The sequence below is a fragment of the Zonotrichia albicollis genome, chromosome 4 (assembly GCF_047830755.1).
Source record: "Zonotrichia albicollis isolate bZonAlb1 chromosome 4, bZonAlb1.hap1, whole genome shotgun sequence".
Lineage (NCBI taxonomy): Eukaryota > Metazoa > Chordata > Aves > Passeriformes > Passerellidae > Zonotrichia > Zonotrichia albicollis.
Window position 1 is genome coordinate 35,949,942 of NC_133822.1, and position 6,471 is coordinate 35,956,412.

Genomic DNA, 6,471 nt, shown 5'->3' on the forward strand with positions numbered 1-6,471 from the left:
TTGTGGTTTATAAGTTGTTTAAATCTCTTCTAGGAACAGATAAAGATCACAGTTACCCAGAATCCAAAAACACAGACAGCTTGAAATGTGGTTAGACTCTGCCCTACTTTCATTGAGTTGAGAGCAAGGCTCTGCCAAGGTGCTCAGGGGAGATGAGAAGAGAAAGACCCATTTCAGCAAATCACCCCTTCCCCCCAGCCCAAGAAATAAACCTAATGCGTTCCTCCAAACCTGCTGCATCTGTTCAAACCACATTGCCTCTCCTCCTGGTTTGCCCAGGACTTGCAGGTGAGCAGGGCATGAAGCCACGGAGCCTGGGAGAGATGCTGTCCTGCACTGCAACACTTGGCACAGGTACAGACATGTCCCCAAGCTGAGAGAGCTGCAAAGGATTCACTAAATCAGGGCCGTGAGGATAGCAATGCAGGGTGTGCTGCAGATTAAGAACAAGGTGTGTTGGTAGAGTTTTTACCATCCACATGCTCACCAACAGCTTTTCCCCATAGCAAGTTGCTCCCTAGGCTGGGGGAGCTGCAGAAGTGGAAGTGCTGCCTGGGACTTCCCTCCTGTGAAAAATCCCCTCCCTGGGAAGTCCACATTGGGTTTCAGAGCTACTGTGTGGCTGTGCCTCCAAGGTGAGCTGGCTCCCTTGCACTGTCAGGCTCCTCTTCAGCAGTATTTCCAGGCATCTGCAGTGATCTGGGAAGGGATACTGCTGAATAAATGCCAGGGGTTTTTACCTTCTCTTGAATGGTGCCAGCCCACAGAACCAACCTGCAGGCAAGGATGTGTGTTTTGCTCACCCATTTTGCCTGTGGTCTGATTCTGATAACCCTGGACTTTTCTAACAAGCACTGCTGGTGTTCAGAGGAGATGGGACTCAGGCAGGGGAGAACACCTTGCAGATATATACCTCCAGCTCTATGACTTTCTCCAAGTAGAGAATCTTTGCCGAATGATTCCACCCATATTCCAGGGGGAATACATGGAGTAGTACAGAGACAAGCCACTTGCAGACACTAATATTTCAAGGGTATTACTTAATCCTGCTTGGAAGGGCTTGTATCAAAGCGAGGATCAGAGCAGTACAGGGGAATTTTTGCTGGTGCTTTCATTAGAGGGAGCAACAGTGAGGTGTTTCTGGAGAAGGGTTTGCTGCAGTCAAGGCCATAAAGAGATGCTGAAGAAGGTTTCATCTGAAAGATAGTATAGATCATTATGATATTTAGTAATGCCACTTACAGGGGCTAACTTGAACAGCCTTGGAAGGAAGAATGAAAAAATCCTTCCTAATATGTTTGTGCCAGCAAACACATTAGGATCTCCTGGAAGAAGTTTTTCCATCCTATTGAAAAGCTTTGTTAGAAAGAATGATGAGAAGGGTAATAATAAGGCACTATAATTATACCTGATCCTTCTATAATCTTTCTCTCTGCAGAGTTCAGGAGCACTTTACTGCTATTATTGGATTTGAACAGTCCCATCTGGATAACATACGACTGATTTGTTTGCATGGCTTATTTTAGGTATCTCAGCACGTACATTAGACTTGCCTTCATATCTGGTTGATTCCCTGCACAGTCTGGAAGAGCAGGAAAAGATCTTGAGCTCATGTTCTCCACCACCCCATTCTCGCATCCCAATGCCTAGGAGAGCTCCTTACAGAAGACCAAGGATAAAAGGAACCATCAGTCCTTCCTAACTCAGTACTGCAGAAGGTACAACTGCAGAACTGAAGCACTTAGAACATGGAGGCTGGATACTACTAGGAACACCTGGATTTGCACCTGTATTATTCTAGGCTTGAGATTCCATGGATTCCAAAACAACTCAAGATGCACTGAAAGTCTGGCAGCAAGAACCTGGCAAACACCTCATGCTCTGTGATCAGCATAGCTGCTACCTGAACCTTTTAAACAAAGGGATTAACTGCATGCCTCCAGCACACACAGCAACAGGGAAAGCATGAGGGTGCTCACATCTTTCTGGATTTAGCATTCCTTGCAACACCATCTCAGTTACAGAGACGCTGCTGCACTCTGGCTGCAACTGCCATTCACCATGTCCTTAAATGAGTGACCATCAGTGCCACAAACCTTGTTGTCCCCTTGCAGGAGCTCTTGAGTGTGAAGCTGGGCACTTGCTGCTTCACTCTGCCAGGGCCAGGAGAAATGATACATAATTGAAAATAATCAGCCCATACTTAAAAACCCTACATAGAAATGAGATTAAGAAAAAATAATTAAAAGCACAATACAAAAGCTATGGTTTACGTGACTTAGACAGTTTTCAGTCTGAAAATCACAACAATTTGTCGCTAGTTTGCAGTTTGAGGAGGGAACGTCCCTTTCAGACTGAACCACTGTAAAACAAGCACAAGTTGCCTGATCCTTTTGTTCCTCTCACTGCTTTTTAGGGATTTTTTTTTGTCCAGTGAACTGAAGAAGGGTTTTCTCCTGCATCCCTTACATATCCCACCTGGCTTCATTCACAAGGACAGATGAGGTTTCTAATGTCTGCCCATCCCTGAGGCTGTGGGACATCTTGTTGAAGAGTTTAAGAGGCCCCATTAGCCCTGTCTAGTTTTCCCCTACTTAATTTTGGTGTATTATATCCAGTCTCCTCACTTTCATTCTCCTACATCCTTCAGAGCCGTCTCTGTCAATTTGTTTACTTCTAGTTTATTTTTAAAAGACAAACCCCCAATGGACATAAGCTCTCAAGTCCCTTTTGAAAATGCTGTCTTCTCTGTAAGTGCTTTGTTTGTGATCCTCTCCAATCCTTTAGGCTATTGTTTACAAGCTGGAAGGCATCTGCACTTGGGCTAATCATGCCGAATGCCAGCAATTCCCCCAGCATGATTTGTTGCACAAACCAGTGGGAGCAGGGTTTGTTTTGATTATGTTTAGTGTGGAAAACCCACATTTTGCTCACATCAGCCTGCCAAAACAGGGAGGCCTAATCCAAAATCTTCAGAGAGGAACAATAATCTGGTCATTGATTTCAGTGGCATCTGGGACCAGCTCAAAGATTGAGAGCTCTGGTGGCAAGGGTGGTGTCTTGGGAAAGGACGTAGCTCAGGAGGCAAAAATATTTAAGTGCATGCAAGGCATTTGTTCTGGGATGGATGAACCTAGCAGCCTGCCTAGTGCTTTGCTTCTCAAAGCTCTGCAGCTCCTTTCTGACATGCAGTTAGTCAGGCTGGGAGCCCCCAGCTCTGCCCCCACCAGCCGTCACCTCGGGCTGATGCTGGCGTCCCCCAGTGCCCCCAGCTGATAATTCAGGCTCCTTCACTCATTCTGAGTGATGGTGATGTTTTTATCCTCAGCCTGTGCTGATGCTTGCCTCCAGGCATCAGATGGGTGTCCCAATTTTTCTGCTTGTGAAAGCTGGGAAGAAGCGCCCGAGGGCTGCTCCCTTTGGGGCTGCCATCAAACTCTGGGACACGCAACTGCACTGCAGGGAGGGTGAACAGGTCTGCCAGGTGCAGAACCCTGTGTCTCAAGAGGCCCAGCACAGTTCTGGGAGCTCAGCACAGCTGTCCCTCACCAAGCCACTGGCTCAGCTAGCCTGGGCTGCCCCCTGTGCTGCTGAGCCTCAGGCTGAGCCTAGGCTGACTTGTTCCCACACTCCTGCCATAGCAGAGGTCTGCTCCACAAGGCACAGAACTCAAAAGCTCCACCTGTATCCTGCCTCTCCCCTATTTTCCAACTCTGCTTTTCCTCCTCCAGAGGTGCTCCATCAATCACCATTAATCCCTTTTTGTACCCACACAGAGGTTAGCCTTGCAGGTGGCCTGTGGCAGGGATTTCCAGAGCTTAAGCTACTATACGTCACATGAAGAAATGTCTCCTTTTGAGTCTTGAAGTATTTCATCAGACGCCTCCCTGGATTTTTAAGAAAACACATGGTCACCTACTCCATAGCATTCAGGCTTTACAGATCTCTGCCACAGACCTCAGCCATCTCTTTTCTGGCTGAAGAGTCCTACTATTGAGCCAGCCCTTGCATAGGAAACGTTTGGAAGTACTTTGCTTTGCCTGAATCAAAACCTCAGCTCCGCCAGCCCCAGCTGAGATCAGAAGGCAGCAGGAGCCTGCCAAGACCCAGGCAGCTCTGCAGGGAGGCATCAGGAGTTTCAGAGCGACTCTGCCACATCTCCCTCTCCCTCTGACACCTGCCTTCTCTCTGAAGGCTGCCCCCAGCAGCCTGGCCTTTGCACCAGGGAATGGCACAGGGCAGGCAGAAAGCTCCAGTGCGTGCAGTTTTAGCTGTACAGATGCCAAACATCTGAGGAACTGGGGCAAAACGAACTCCATCAGACAAACCCATCACATTTCCCTAGCCAAGGTGTGTTGTAAATTAAGGGGTATTGCACACTTAAAGATTAATGACACATAAGACTAAATACACATTTTTAGAGGGACATCAGGGTAAGGGTCAAAACTGAGACCTTACACACAATCCGGTGTGTACACAGACTTGATTTTGAAGCTTGACTACCTAAGAAATCACTGAGGATGACCAAATGTTAATACATTTTTAAAGTGTTTTTGCACAAACTTGTGTCTTTTTGTGAATTTTTGTGAATCCTGATCCTTAACAACATACAGACCTTTATGTCAGAGGTAATCAAGTATTATTACAAGAGCTGATGGCTGTGGGGCCCCTCCTGAGCACACACATGGGTGCATATGGAAGTTATTAGCAAGTTCCAGTGAAGAATTTTGGGAAATTAACCCTTGGGGCCCCAGAGCACTACCAACAGATGGCTATCTGGGAGCAGACAAAGAGCAGTTTCCTGCTGGATGCCTGCAGCATATTGGGACTGAGATCCAGGCCCTTCACAGCACGGTAGAGGAAGCCCCTCTCGCAAGCACTAAACTTTTCAACTTCTGCTGTTAGGAAGAACACTTGAAAAAAACCATCTGCAAAGCCTGTGTAAGTTTCCTCGACAAAGTGAAATGAGTCAGCTGGAGAAATGTATAACATAACATATAAAAATGCAAACAATTTTCCTCTATTCCCCAAATGGTGCTCAAGAGGTTGTGAGGAAGTTTGCAATTTCTTTTTAAGTCCCCTTAGGAGCCACCAAAAGAAACATTTGGATACAGACCACCAGGAGCTACTCCTACGTGACAGAGGGACCCATTCAGAGGCAGGGTCATTAAAGTGAACATCTCCCACTCTAATGAAAGCAGCAGGATAGTGTTACCCCATGGAAGTAAATTCTTACCCTTTTGCTTGTACATCTTTTTTCTCAAGAGCTGAAAGAAAAAGGTTTCTCTTCCAACATCCAAGCAGAGAATGAAGGATTCTAATGCTTGCCTCAGCCAATGCACTTTTCACTTTCCTGTTCTTTCTACATTGATTTCCTTTCTTGCACCAATCCTGATCTGCAGAGTGACCTCTCCTTGGGAATAATGAGGATACTCACACATGATGTGCTTTCAACTTTCACAATATAACAATTCTTGGCAGTAATTCACTGCTTTTCATCTACAGATCTCAAATCAATTCGCTGCAGCCCTGCATGGAATTGACTTACTTGTGAGACTGAGACAAGTGCTTGCTGCGCAATTAAACAAAAAAAAAAAAAAAAAACAAAACAAAACAAAAAAAAGAGGAACAAAATAAAGTAGACTTTATTAAAATACAAACTATTTCCTTCTCCCATGGTGTGATTTTCCTGAAGTGCAATCCAGGCTGCAAATAGGGCTTCTCTGCAGCCCCCAGCTGCACAACCCAAGATGCTCATTTGCGGCCAAATGAGAGCAGTTCACAGCCAGGTCACAGCAATACCGTCAGAAAGCTCTTCCCTCAGCGAGGTATAACCGTGGCCAGAAAACAGAAGCATTCCTGTGCTCAGTTCTAAACATGGAAGAAATTATACTGCTCCTCCACCCCCCTACTTTCTGAAGGGAGGCAGGAAGGGAGCCAAGGCACCTCAGCAGACACCTTCAAGAAAGCAAAGGATCGAGGGGTGGACATGATGCCTGGGCCAGCAGATCCAGTCCCACTCCTCCATGGCAGAGAGGGAGAGAGGGAGAGCAGCTGTGTGCCTGTGTGCCTGAGGCAGGGCCTTCACCCAAGAGCCCAGGAACGGTCCCAGAGGTGCCCAGAGCCACCTGAGATGCTGGCAGCAAGCAGCACTATGCCCACCCCAGGGCACACACCCTGCAGAAATGAACAATCCCAGCTCCTGCTTTTGCACTGGGCTGAGACACAGTAACTGCAGGGGCACCGAGCTGCCTCTGGCCTCCCTGCAGCTGGAAGGAGCATGCAGCAAGGACAAGATCACCACTTCCCTGACACTTATCTAACTACCTTGGCTGATAAGCCAATGCCCTGAGACAGGCAGCCAGGCACCTCTCTGCCAGCAGGGCAACAAAGCCCTCCAGAGAATAATTCAGAGTGTCTAAGTTAGGCTCCTGTGATGAATCACAGCCTGTATCTCCCTCTGTGCTGACC